Source organism: Lissotriton helveticus, chromosome 5_1 (assembly GCF_964261635.1).
Source record: "Lissotriton helveticus chromosome 5_1, aLisHel1.1, whole genome shotgun sequence".
Lineage (NCBI taxonomy): Eukaryota > Metazoa > Chordata > Amphibia > Caudata > Salamandridae > Lissotriton > Lissotriton helveticus.
In genome coordinates, this window is record NC_136065.1 from 597,863,355 (window position 1) to 597,876,801 (window position 13,447).

Consider the following 13,447-nt stretch of genomic DNA (forward strand, 5'->3'; position numbering starts at 1 on the left):
AAAGACTAGGCCCATGCAACACTCACCACCCCTGGGCAAAGGGCCACACCAGCAGGCCCAAAAAAAGGACAAAAATCAGCACAATCCCAGCCCATCCATGGCCTCAATGGTGTTTAAATTCAACAAAACATTTGTATCATGCACCCCTAACCAACCCTGGTCCTACTGGATACTGTGGCTACCCACAATATAATTTATTTAATGTTCTGAAAAAGTTCCAAAATTTTACTTGCAGCAACTGTAATGCCCCAAACAAACGTACTTGTGAAAGTTGATTTCTAATCCAAAAGTGATCCAAAGACAGTCAAAAAGGCCTCAAATCCAAATATCCAGCAGCACCCACAAAAAGTAATCCTTCCAGCTCCAGATCCAAATGAAAGTGACCAGGAGATGGACAAAGCACTGGGAGGAGCCTGCTGGACAGGAACAGGAAGTTGGAGACTGTGGGGCACTTCCTTCCCCCCCCCCCCCCCCCCCCAAAATGGACTCCTTGCAAAAAAAAAGGCCATGCAAATGTCAACCTGAGGAGTGATTCTGATAAAAATCATAATTTTCTGAAGGTTTATCCTGTTTGCTGGTGATTTTCTTGTGCGAAATTGCAAAATCTCTATTTCGCAAGTGCGAGATTGTTCCTTTCCGCCGCAACTACGTGTTCGCAATTGCGAACTCTCGCGAGGTGTGCTGTGCAAGGTGGCAAGCCGCGAGTACGTATTCGCGGGCGCTAAACTCCCGCGGGAACACGCAGCAAGATCTAAAATGGCGCGTCACTCGCAAAGAAAAACAACTCGGCAAACGCTAAATGACGGAAAGTGAACGCCGTGCACCACGCCGCGCGCCGCAACCTAGCAAAAAGTCCGCCGCGAGCGGATTCACGGATTTTCGACAAATTCGCGAGCGTTCGCGGATTGCAAATTTGCCGAAGATCCGAAAAATCCGCGAGCGGAGCGGATTTTACGCCCATGCTTAATTTCCACACAGGAGGAACGGAGTGCTCTGTACAAATGCACATTTTTAATTTTTTTTCCCAGCAGTTTAAACATTTTTCTGCATGAAGAAAGGTTTTCCACCACACCATCATCAAATTTGGTGATGGTGTGGTGGAAAGCCTTTCTTCATGCAGACACATGTTTACCCTATGCTGGAAGAGAAGTTACTCCAGGCTAAAGTTGAAGGAACTTTCAAACTAGTTCCCGGGAATTGTGGACATTCACAAACTTACAAGGCAAATCACACCTTGTAACGCCCAGTTCCCATCTCTTGCGTGGATTTTATGACTGTGGTTTTTTGGCATTGGTAACGGAGAAATCCATAAGAGGAGATGCATTAAAATCTGCCAGGAATCTTTCTGTGTATATCTGGCAGTCGCAAATGAGGTCTTTTCAGCTATATCCTCACATTTATGGCCAATAATACCTTGCGAATAGAGTTTAGTGTGTTTACTTGTTGCCATTACAGACAAAAAGTGCATCACGCCGCATTACCTCAGAGTTCAAGGATGGAGAGCTAACCATCTTGGGCCTCATTTATGAGAAATGACTCATCGCTGCGGGAAAGCAGCGATGCGTCACTTCTCAGTGCGCACTCCTTGCGACATGATTGATGCGTCATATTTACAGTATGACGCATCATGTCGCAAGGAGTTACAGATACGTCAGTATTTCTGACGTATCTGTAAGCGCAAAAGTCACGCATTGCTGGAATGTGTCACAAAAGTGACGCAACTCCAGCAATGCTTCCTTTCACATGGGGAAAGCCCCATGTGAAATGGCTTGCATCAGTCTTACGCCTGCTGTGAGGCAGGCGCAAGATTTTGACGCTACAGCGTCCTAAAAGTGATGCAGTGAAATCTCATAGATTTCACTGCGTCACTATTACGAGGCTTTTTGCGGGGAACGCCCCCTCTGCGTACATTATACCTGACGCAGGTATAATGTAGCGCAGGGGTTTACAAAGTGACGCATCTGCTTAGATGCGTCACTTTGTAAATAGTGCGCAACAGGAGGCATGTTTTACGCCGCCGATGCGTCACAAAAAGTGACGCATCGGAGGCGCAAAACTGACGCATGGCCTCATAAATGAGGCCCCTTGTTTGCAGAATAAATTAGAAGAAAAATAACAATGTTTCCGCTTTGTGATAGACTGAGTTATTGTCACTGTTGACACTGTCTTAGAGTGCTGCCTTTTCTTAAAGGCTGTAACAGCAAACATTCATGTACAGTGAAGGGGCACATTCTTACAGAGGTAATATTTATGAGAGGTTTGTGTAATGTTTGCATTACGCAATGTTGTAAATGCATGACACAAACCTCTAAGTCAGATTTATGAAGTCACGCAAAGCCACTTTGCATGGCTTGAAAAATCTGGAGTAATACAATGCAACACAAATTGCTACGTTGCGTTACTCTCTGCTAGGTAGGCATTACATAGGCATTGTGTGGGTGTTCCCTTGCAACTCCTATTGTTTTTGACGCATTATCATATTTGCAGCACACATAGAAAGAAGAAAAAGCCTTTCAGGTTGTTTTGTGCAGGAAGGGGCCCCTTCCCACACAAAAACAATCCTGCATGCAATGCAGTCACCCTTGCATGATGGTGTTGGAGTGCCTGTGTTGGTGCTAGGCAACCCATTGTGCACCATTGAAGAGGAGAAAGTAAAAAATGTGCTGTATGCCTTAATAACAGTGCATTCCTGCCCTTTCCCTGTGACGCAGTGCATCGCAGCAAGTTGACTTGCGGTGCCTTACTGTGCCACATTGTCATACATTTGCCCCAAAGGGGCATATTTCTGAGAGGTTTGCATCACATGTACACACTACAATGTGGTACATGTGTGACGCAAACCTCTATGCGAGATTTTTGAAGTCATGCAAAGCCACTTTGAGTGGCTCCAAAAATGTGGAGTAGCACAATGCAGTGCAAACCGCTGTGTTGCTTTACTCTGCACTGGAGAGGCAATCCATGAGCGCTGCTTGGGTGTTCTCACGCAAATCCCATGGATTTTGATGCATTCCCAAATATATAAGACCTTGTAAACCTGGGAATGCACCAAAATGATACGCCTTCCAAGGAAAGGCATAACTAGGATAAATATCTTTATTTCTCCATGTTACTTTCTCTTTCTGAGTGAGTTGCATTCTGCAGCACACATAGAAAGAGGTAAAGCCTCTCAGGATTGTTTTTGTGCAGGAAGCTTCCCCTGCACAAAAACAATCCAGCATACAACGCAGGCACTCTTGCACCATTGTGCAAGGGTGCCTGCTTTGGCGCTAGGTATCCCATTATGCCCAGTGCAGGGGGGAAAGTCAGGAATGTGCCTTATGGCTTAATTACAGCATATTCCTGCTCTCGTCCACTGAAGCAGTGCAGTGCAGCAAGGGGACTAATTGAGTTGCACTGCGCCACAATGTCATAAATTTGCCCCAAGTATCAGAAAATCTAAATTTTCATTATTTGTATGAACAATTGTAATTGTTGTTTTTATAATATTGCTGGCCATAAAAGAGTATCCTCAGTTACCATTTCTTTAAAGAGGTCTATTTATATTAGCAAACTTGTATAACGGTTTGAAGAGGCTGAGTCACAAATTAGGTTATGTTATTTACTATAAAAAATACTTACATGCCAATGGACCTGATTCACATGAGACACTCCAAGTTTTTGAAGCAAAAAATTGCTTTATTTTAACTACCTCCCACCTAAAATTGCCTCTGCCTCAATAGGAGTCAACGGGGTACATATCTCCGCCAACTTTTTTTCAAAATCTCCAACTTTACTGTTTAAAATGTTGGTATCTATGGAAATGTAGGATGTGCCCTTTTGGTATGGTCACCACCCAACATGTTTTGCTCTAAAGCTGATAGTTATGACTCTGAAAGGCCAATGGAGCCAGCTCCCCACAGTCAGTTCTGTCTCCCTAAAACATGTGAATTGATAACCCCAATTGATAAAGACTTTAACCTCCTTATAAATCCTTAATATATGGTACCAGTAGTACCAAGGGCATGGGTGTGTTAAAGGTCAGGCTACCAACCAGATTTAGAAGATCCTTAAGTATTGCCCGGCGGTGTCGCCTCCTAAACCCACAAGATATTAATCAATGAAGAGGCGGGCGCTGGAGACTGGAAGGCAGGAAACAAGGGTTTTTATTCAGAATCTCTCCGGAGGAGAACACGTCAGTTCGGACAGCAAGTATCGTCACGAGGTGCTCTAACCGCATCTCAGAGGCCTGGCCTCTTATACACAGTTAAATGAATTTTATTGCAGGTAGCACCGTCTTGTAATGCTTTGAAGTATGAAAGGACATCCTCTGAATCTCCCCTACAGGCCCGTTCCCACACACATTTACAGTTGAAGTCCCCACCCCGGTCACAACAGGTGATGATTATCGCGCAGCTGGACAGTCCGCCGATTCATGGAATGTGGGGGTTTGATCGGATCCCTTAGGGTGGGGGCTTTGATCAACTCAGGGGTCCTTTGATGAGGGAAGCTTTCTACTGTACGGGGAGGGGGAATAAACAGTATCGGCAGAGCTAGGTGTCGGCCTGGGAAAGAGGAAGACAAACGGGCACACAGGAAAGGGGGTTTGTATCAAAGGGCCTGGGACCATGAAAGGAATGAAGGGAGGTGTCGCGCTGGGAACAGGATGGGGTTCTGAGGCAGAGTCGCGCTGAAGAGGGGTTTATGACTCAGGGCATGTGAGAGCGGGGGGGGTTGTCAGCGTGCGGGGGAATGCTTGCGAGGTTGAGAGAGAGAGAGAGAGACGCGCTGGCTATCAGCGAGGGGCAAGGAGGCCATGGTGCTCAAAATGGCTGCCGCTTACGTGCACGAATGGGCCCAAGGAGAGCAAGATGGTGCCGATAATGTTGACATTCTCAATCTAACTTTTAACAGTCCTCCCTTTTCAACATATCTAGCCAACTTGCCTACTCAATGTCAATCTTCATCAAATTCCCAACCTCGGCATCATATAATGCTCCCATGCGTTCGTTTCCAAAGTCCACAGTCTTAGGGCAAATACATTGTGCACATAATGAACACAGGGGTGGGAGACATTGGATTCCTAAGCATAGACCGCATATTACAACTATAGGAATCAGGATAATGGTGAACAGTCTCCAGCCCCAGTTCTTAACAGTGTTCCAGAACCAACCACCAAGCGACCATTCTTCCTGTTCCTGGTGAACTTCCGAAGAGAGTCTGTGAAGATGTTCGATGGCTTTGTACACTGAGGGCGAGTTGTCCGGTATGTATGTACAGCAGCTGGACCCAATAATGCGGCATGCTCCACCACGGTCCGCAAGAACCACATCTAGGACAAGGCGGTTCTGTAGGGCCACCAAGCGGACCGCTTGGAGTTCGGCGGTGTTGTTGGCAAAGATACCAGCTGTGATATTCATTGTTGTCTCAACTGCCTGAGTCAAATGTCGGATGGCCCGGCTGTTTGCCATCGGGCCCCAAAGAGGAACAAGTCCCTTCATAGCATCGAGGAACTGTGCTCCTGTTGAGTCGGCTTGCTCAATGTCCTTGGCTCGTTTTTGCCTATGATGATTCGCTGGGGCCACATAAGTCGGAGGAAGGACGAAGGAGATGAAACAAGTGCCCCCCCAGCCTTTGGGGAGCCAGGTGTAGGCCTTTGTGCCGCAGACGAAATACATGTTTGGGGACGACACAAAGGAAGGTGGATCCGTAGTGTCCAAAGTTCGGGTAAATCGGCACGCGCTGCGGCCCACCAGCTGTGTCCCATGTCCTTCTATGCACATGTGGCCTGTGACGTTGATGACTGATAGGGCCACAGTCAGAGTGGCAGCCGTTCGTTTCCGCAGGTAGGAGAAGGTGGGTCTGGTTGGATTGTTGAACACCTGCATTTCAATTCGTTCTTTAGCAGGGATGTCCATGTGGGTGGAGTCGTTGGAGGTCTGTGGGCAGAAGTGTGTCTTTGTTTTGTTTCGCCGGACCCCGTGGGAGAAAGGCGTTACGGGTTTGCTGGAGGTGGCATTGTCCTTATAGCTTTCTTGCAGGAGGATCAGCCAAGCAAGGCAGGAGCCATGAACCGAGAAGGGTGAGGGGATGAATGGTATCGAGTGTCCAGCGGCGTGGGGTAGCAACCCACAGATCCAACAGTTGGTGGCGAGATTGTGTTGGTGAAGGAGCTGTACGAAAGAGTTATTCCAAAACTCCTTTCGTCTCTCTCTGAGTTGGGGAGAGAGCGAAATCAGATAGTGTTCCTTCGTGGTGATAGGCTGAGCAGTGGTCAGGAATGTCTCATGAGCAGGTGCATTTTCTTCCACGATCCAGAGTGTGGTCATGAGGAGAAAGCAAAAAAGGATTGCGATGAAGAGTGCAATTGTCTTTGAGCTGTGGAGTCTGTCTGTTCTTGGGTTTATGTAGTGGGTATTTCCTGTTGTCCCCATCATCTTCTTATTTGGCGCTTCCATCATCTTCTTATCTGGCGCTTCCATCATCTTCATTTTCAAGGTGCTCGGTAGTGGGCAGAACCACAGACTTAGTTTAGCTTCTCTCCAGGCAACCCTTGATTGCTTTGGGTCACCGTCTTGAGATTTAACTTAGTTTGTGGTCTACTTAGCCGAAGCTCCCTCCTTTCGACGCAGGAAATACCCTTCTCTGGATGGCACAGTGGGATCAGAGAATTTGGAAAGTTCAAGGGCTTCGGTATCAGGATAGCAGGTTAGTGACGGTCGGTCCTTGTTCAGGAGCTCTTCTTGGTCGCCGATGTTTTCTGCCGTGGCCAGGGTCGGGGAGACCTTCTTACAGTGGTGCGCGTGCAGCCAATGCCTTTTCCCCTCCACACGAAGAGCCGTCCGGGTGGTGATTAACACTTGCCAGGGGCCCGTCCACCGGGGTTCCAAACTTTTCGTCCGCTGAAAGTTTCGGATCAGCACGAAATCCCCGGGTTGGATGGCGTGACCCGGACCCCTGGAAGCATCGGGGATGGCCTGCTGCACCTGCTGATGAATGACAGACAGAGTTTCAGTCAATTTATACAGATAATCAGACATTAGGACGTCCGGGACGTCATGAATGGAAGTTGGTTTCGGTGCAGACCAGATACTCATGGGTCGACCGAAAACAACTTCATAGGGTGTTAAGTGATGTCTGGTGGGGGTGGAGCGCATTGATAGCAATGCCAATGGGAGGGCGTCTGGCCATTTCAGACCCGTGGTAGCCACTATCTTGGCCAGTTTAAGCTTTAGAGTGGCATTGTGTCGCTCAACTAGTCCAGCAGACTGGGGGTGGAAGACTGCGTGGAATTTCTGCTTGATGCCCAACCCCTTTAAGATGAACTGGATGACTTCGGCTATGAAGTGGGGGCCGTTATCGCTCCATAAAATACGACAAAGGCCGTAACGGGGGAAAAACTCCTTTAACAGTACTTTTGCAGTGGCCATAGCAGTGTTGTCACGGGTTGGGTATGCTTCCACCCATTTGCTAAAGGCGCACACCACGACAAGTACATATTTCAGGCCTTGGCACCTGTCTAGCTGGATGTAGTCCATTTGCAGGACCTCAAATGGGTGGTTTGGGACCCCAAATCCACCCCGGGGCACTACAGTTCCTTTCCCGGGGTTGTGTTGCAGGCATATCAAGCATTGTTGGACCAGACGTTTGGCGGAATCTGTGATTTTATCATTGTGCCGAACTCTGGAGACAAGTTCAATCATGGGGGCTGATCCTATGTGGGCAGGGGAGTGTGCCATAGCCAGTATGGGAATCAGGTATGAATCAGGTAGCAACCATTTGTTTGTGTCTCTTGTCCGCCAGCCGCCTTCATCGTCTTTTAATCCCACCCGTGTCCATTCAGTCAACTCTTGTTGTGTGCTAGCCGTTTGAATGTCCCTAATAGTGTCTCTAGCGTCAGTCCATTTTTCTGCTTGTGACCTGGTCACGTACATATGTGTTGTCGTCCTATTTTCAGCTGTCGTTCGGGCAGTGATGTCGGCTAGCGCATTTCCCTGCCCAATGATGTCTGTCACCTTTTTGTGTGCCTGGCATTTGACGACTGCAAGCTTGTTGGGGAGAAGGACGGCCTCGATCAAGGCGGAGACTAGATCCCCGTGCAAAATGGGGGTGCCGTGTGAGGTCAAGAATCCCCTTTCCCTCCAAAGGAGCCCAAAGTGGTGAACCACCCCAAAGGCATACTGGCTGTCGGTGTAAATGTTCGCCGTAGTTCCTGTTGCCAGGATGCAGGCTCGGGTCAGGGCAATCAGTTCCGCCGCCTGGGCAGATCGTTGCGTGATACGGGCTGTCTCAACTACAGTTCGGGCCGTGGTGACTGCATAGGCAGCGGAAGTGGTGCCATCGGGGAGTTTGATGCAAGAACCGTCCACCCACAGCTCTCCGTCAGGGTCAGGGAAAGCCGTGTCTCTAAGGTCAACCCTACTTCTAGTCTGTTCGTCCGTAAGAGTCACGCAGTCATGTACAGGGCGCACGTTGGGATCGTTCTCTGGCAAGGGTAACAGAGTTGCCGGGTTCAGTGTGGTGCATCTTTTCAGGGCGATATGGGGTGCAAGCAAAGTCAGTTCGTATCCAGTCAGTCGTGCACTCGTCAGATGTTGCGTTTTGGTTTGGTTCAGGAGGGTGTCGACTGCATGGGGTACCAGTACCGTGAGGGAATTCGAGAGTACGATCCCCTCACTCTGTCGGATAGAGATCGCAGCAGCAGCTACGGCTCGAAGGCAGGCAGGCAAGGCTCTGGCTACAGGGTCAAGAGTGGCAGAGAAGTAAGCGCACGGTCGTTGCTTAGGGCCAATGGCCTGGGTCAGGACAGATAAAGCGCACCCCTCCCTTTCGTGAGTGTAAAGGGAGAAGGGCTTTTTGTAATCAGGGGTACCTAGGACGGGGGCTGAACAAAGAGCATCTCGTAGTTCCGTGAAGGAGGTTTGACACTCAAGGGTCCAAGGGAGTGGGAAAGGGACGTCTTTACCTAGCAGAGAAAGCAGTGGTTTCACAACGAGGCTAAAGTTTGGTAACCACTGTCGGCAGAAGGAGGTGAGGCCTAATAGGGAGCGAACCTGCTTCTGGGTCTTAGGGACAGGAGTATCTAGAATGGTTTGGATTCGATCAGGAGTGAGTTTTCTTCCTTCTTTGGACAAAAGGTGGCCTAGGTAAGTGACCTGGGGTTGGCAGAATTGCAACTTCTTCTTGGAGACCTTGTGGCCATTTTCCGCAAGGAAGTGCAGGAGTTGAATGGTGGCTGTGACTGCTAATGGAGTGGTGTCGGCCGCTAAGAGGATGTCATCGACATATTGCACCAACGCCACTCCGTCGGGTAACTGGACTTGATCTAGTTGTCTCTTGAGGGCCTGGCTGTAGATGCTAGGGCTTTCTGTGTAGCCCTGGGGTGCTCGGCAGAACCTATATGAGCGGTTTTTTAGGGTGAAGCCGAAGAGGTATCGGCTGTCTGGGTGGATGGGGATGGAAAAGAATGCATTTTTGAGGTCAATGACAGTGAAGGTGGTGGCAGTAGAAGGAATCAAAGTCAGGATGGTGGTGATGTCCGAGACCACAGGGTACTGGGGTACCACCACTTTGTTGATCTCTCGAAGGTCAATGATAAAACGGTATGCTTTCTCATCTCCCTCTCCCTGTTTCTTGATGATGGGCAAGATAGGGCTGTTGCAAACGTTGCTAACTACTTCCTCCACCACTGCGGCGTCGACTAGCGACTGAATAATTTTTACCAATGCCTTCTCGCCCTCGGGCGATATCCGATATTGTGGAAGCTTTGGGAGAGTTGCGTCTGGTCGGACAGTAATGTGCACTGGGTCGATCAACATGCGCCCTACGTCCGAATCCGTCTTGGCCCATAGATATGGAGGCAGAGTGTCAAGTAGGGATGTGTCAGTGTCGGTGATGGAAAACATGCGTCGGGGAGGGCAATGTCTAAGCAGGACAGGGTTGTCGTAAAGAAAAACTCGAACTCCGTCTTGAGAACATCTAATCGTCACTCGGAAGTGTTTCAATAGGTCAAGTCCCATAATGGCGTCAGGGCTATTGGAGGAAAGCAAAAACGTGGTGTCAGTGGTGTTGTTTTCTACGTCAAAGAGGATCGGGGCGGACAAAGGGTTAGTGGAGGGCGTTCCATCAAAACCTGTCGATGTTATAAGTGAGCCAGACAAGGGTGCCCCCGGAATCAGTCGTTTAGATAACGCACTACGTGTTGCGCCAGTGTCTACCAGAAATGGAGACTTGGTACCCAGGACCTTAGCAGTGACGTAAGGGCCTTGCTGGTCAACATAGAGCTCGACTGGATCCCTCCCTTGCCCTTGGCAGTCCTATGCAAAGTTGTGGGTGTCATCATAGTCAGATTGCTGGTATTGGTTCTGCCTGGGTCGATCAAATGTATTTGGTCTACCTGATCTGTCGTTAGTCGTGTCATTTGGGGGCCCTCGCTGTTGTCCCTTATTTCTCGGCCCATTTGCTATGTCCTTGGGGTCTTTGTTTCTGACCATGTCCAGAAGAACTGGGCACTGGGATTTCCAATGGCCAGTCCCTTTACAGAAAGCACACTGGTCCTCTCTAATGTCTGTACGTCCACTATGGGGAGTCGAAGTACGGTCTTGGGATTTAGGGGCGTTCGTCTGATAGTTTCCCCGGTATTGGTCTCGTCCTATAGTCACCCCTTGCAGCTGGGCTATCATCACCCTTTCTTTCAAATCCTTCTTCTTTCTCTCGGTTGCCCTATCGTTTTCATTTTTCTGATGTTCATAATATTGGGCCATCTGGAGGATTGCCGTAGGTTTGGAGGCTGCCCAACTACTCTCGCTAGCCTGCAGTTTCTGGGAGACCTCGGATGACAGACCCTTAACATAATTCTGGACAAACAGATGGTGTCCGGTTGCGCTGGTCATGTCCTGGCCGCTGTAATCGGAGAACACCGTTTCGAACCGGGAGAAGTATTCCGATGCATCCTCCTGGGGTTTCTGGCGACAGGCCGTTACGATCGACCAGTCCACTTTCTTTTCTGGAATCAGGGTTTTTAATTTCTGTACGATTTTATCCGGGAGGTCTAAAATGGATTTCAAAGGCTTTTGTCCCGGTCCCCGTTGTTTGTCAATTTCCTCGAGTTGTGTCCAGGTATGTCCGAGCAGCTCAAGGTGGTCGACTTTCCGGATTTGCTTCCACACATCAGCTGGTAGACATAACCCAAAAAACAAGTCGATGTCAGCCAGGGTCATAATCGTTGAACCTAGGGCTGTACCCAATTCAGTATAGAAGGCAGTGGGGTTTTTACGTAGGTCAGGCAGAGATTTTCGGAATGTCAGAATCTCTTGTCGGTCCCATGGCTGGTAGACCCAGTTGTACACTACTCTTCCTTTTGCATCTTGGTGGTTTGCATCATCGTGAGTCCCTGCACCTCGTGGAGGAACCCAGTAAGGGGCAGCCTCTCGTATTAGCATCATGGTGCTAGGTTGCTCAGTTTGTGGTTCGGTCGCCACGGATGTCGTGGGTTTAGTTCCCGATTCTCGTTCAGTGAGGTGGCGGAAAACCTCAAGCGTGCGCGTGAGGAGGTCCGTCACATCACACTCGCCCTCATCCCCGATATCGACCTTCCGGTACAGAGTCGTTAGGCTCTCGGGACCTTGGTCTCGATATCGGTCCTCGTATGCGTTCAAGACATGGTAACACAGTCGTACAGTAAAGTGCCGTCTGTGACTCCCCGTATATGATTTAAACATATCCGTGATGTACTCTTCGCCTTCCTTCCTTTCTACCAGTGTCCTTGCTATCTTATCGATCCCTGTTCGCTCATCTTTCCTTAGTCGGTTTATTCTTGCGGAACCGGCCCCTCGGGTCTCAGGGTCGCCCAACGTTGTTGTTTGCGGAGTATTTGGTACAAGGGGTTCGGCGGGCACAGAGACCATGGGGGCCGAAGCTGTGGCACTACCCTCATTTGCACCTGGGGGTGGTGGGTGTTGTGCTAAGGGTTGGGAAGGGGCATATGGAGGGGGCATGTAGATGGCTGGAGGGCCTAACAGCAGATCATCGCTCGCTCGTTTTTGTCTCGAGGATAAATCAGGGTAGAGCATGGAGGGCGTTCTAACCGGGCACTGGCTTGATGTTTCCATTTCTAGTTTCTGTTTGGCTTTCTCTCTTTCCTTTATCTCTCCTTCTAGCTTCTGAGCAGCTAGGTGGGCTGCTTTTCGCAGCTCTTTTTCCAACCTGCTCTCAATTTTCCTTTTATGTTGTTCAGTTTCTTTGCGCCACATGCCGAAACTATCAAGCATAGTGGGCGTTGTCTTATTTTTACCTAGGGCTGTTTCTAGCGCGTTTATTTTGTCATCATCGAAGGATCCTATCAGTGGCCACTGACTTTCTCCATTCTTTTTCGTATATTTATGCCACAGTTTGTTATAGGCTATAGCGATCAATCCATGCTTCATGAACATGTCCTTATTAGGGGTGCCTTCCGGTGGAGCCGGATGGTTCATCTCTAATAAGCGGTCCGGGCTAAACAGGCTACCGATCAGTGGGGAGAAGACAGACATGACGGCTCTCAACGAGGGACAAAAAGTCAGCACTGCCTATCTTATCACTGCGTGCAAAGACTGGACAGAATATTTCTATTCTACGTTGTTTGCAGGCAGTGAATACCTCATGAACCAATATCAAAAAAATAAAAAAACAATTCAGTGGGGAGAATAAGTAGGCTCGCAAAGGTCTGCGTTACCTACCCTTTCACTATCTGTAAAAAGGGGGGGGAGAGGGGCTCTTTCCTGTTTGCAGACAGAGAATCTCCAGAAGACAGTCTGTGAACAATAGTTCAGTTTCAAGTAATTAATCAGTGGGGGAGAAAGATAGACACGACAGTTGCATTACCTATCCTCCACTGTTTACAAAGGGAGAGCCTGTTGTTTCTCCGTTTGCAGACAGAGGATCTCCAAATAAATTAACAAAGAGTAATACTAGTATTTTCTGGACAATTCAAATAACCATTTCGCAATTCGTCGTGTTTACACGACCTTACCCGGACCGCATGGACAGTTTCTTGTCTTCCGAATCCAGCGCCCGATCGTCCTCTTTTCCTCGTATTCCTCGCGGCACTCCTGATGGTTCCCAGTCAGGACCGTAGATCACTCGAGAGAGGTCTGTTCGGAACCAGTGAAGTTCGGATGATCGGCTGTCAGACGAGGGTCTATCGGACAGGCGCGCTCCCGATCGTTGCAGTCGTTCACTCTGTCGTCAGGACCTCTCCCACTGGATCCATGAGTCACTGATGGGCCCCATGTTTGGGACGCCAATTGTTAAAGGTCAGGCTACCAACCAGATTTAGAAGATCCTTAAGTATTGCCCGGCGGTGTCGCCTCCTAAACCCACAAGATATTAATCAATGAAGAGGCGGGCGCTGGAGACTGGAAGGCAGGAAACAAGGGTTTTTATTCAGAATCTCTCCGGAGGAGAACACGTCAGTTCGGACAGCAAGTATCGT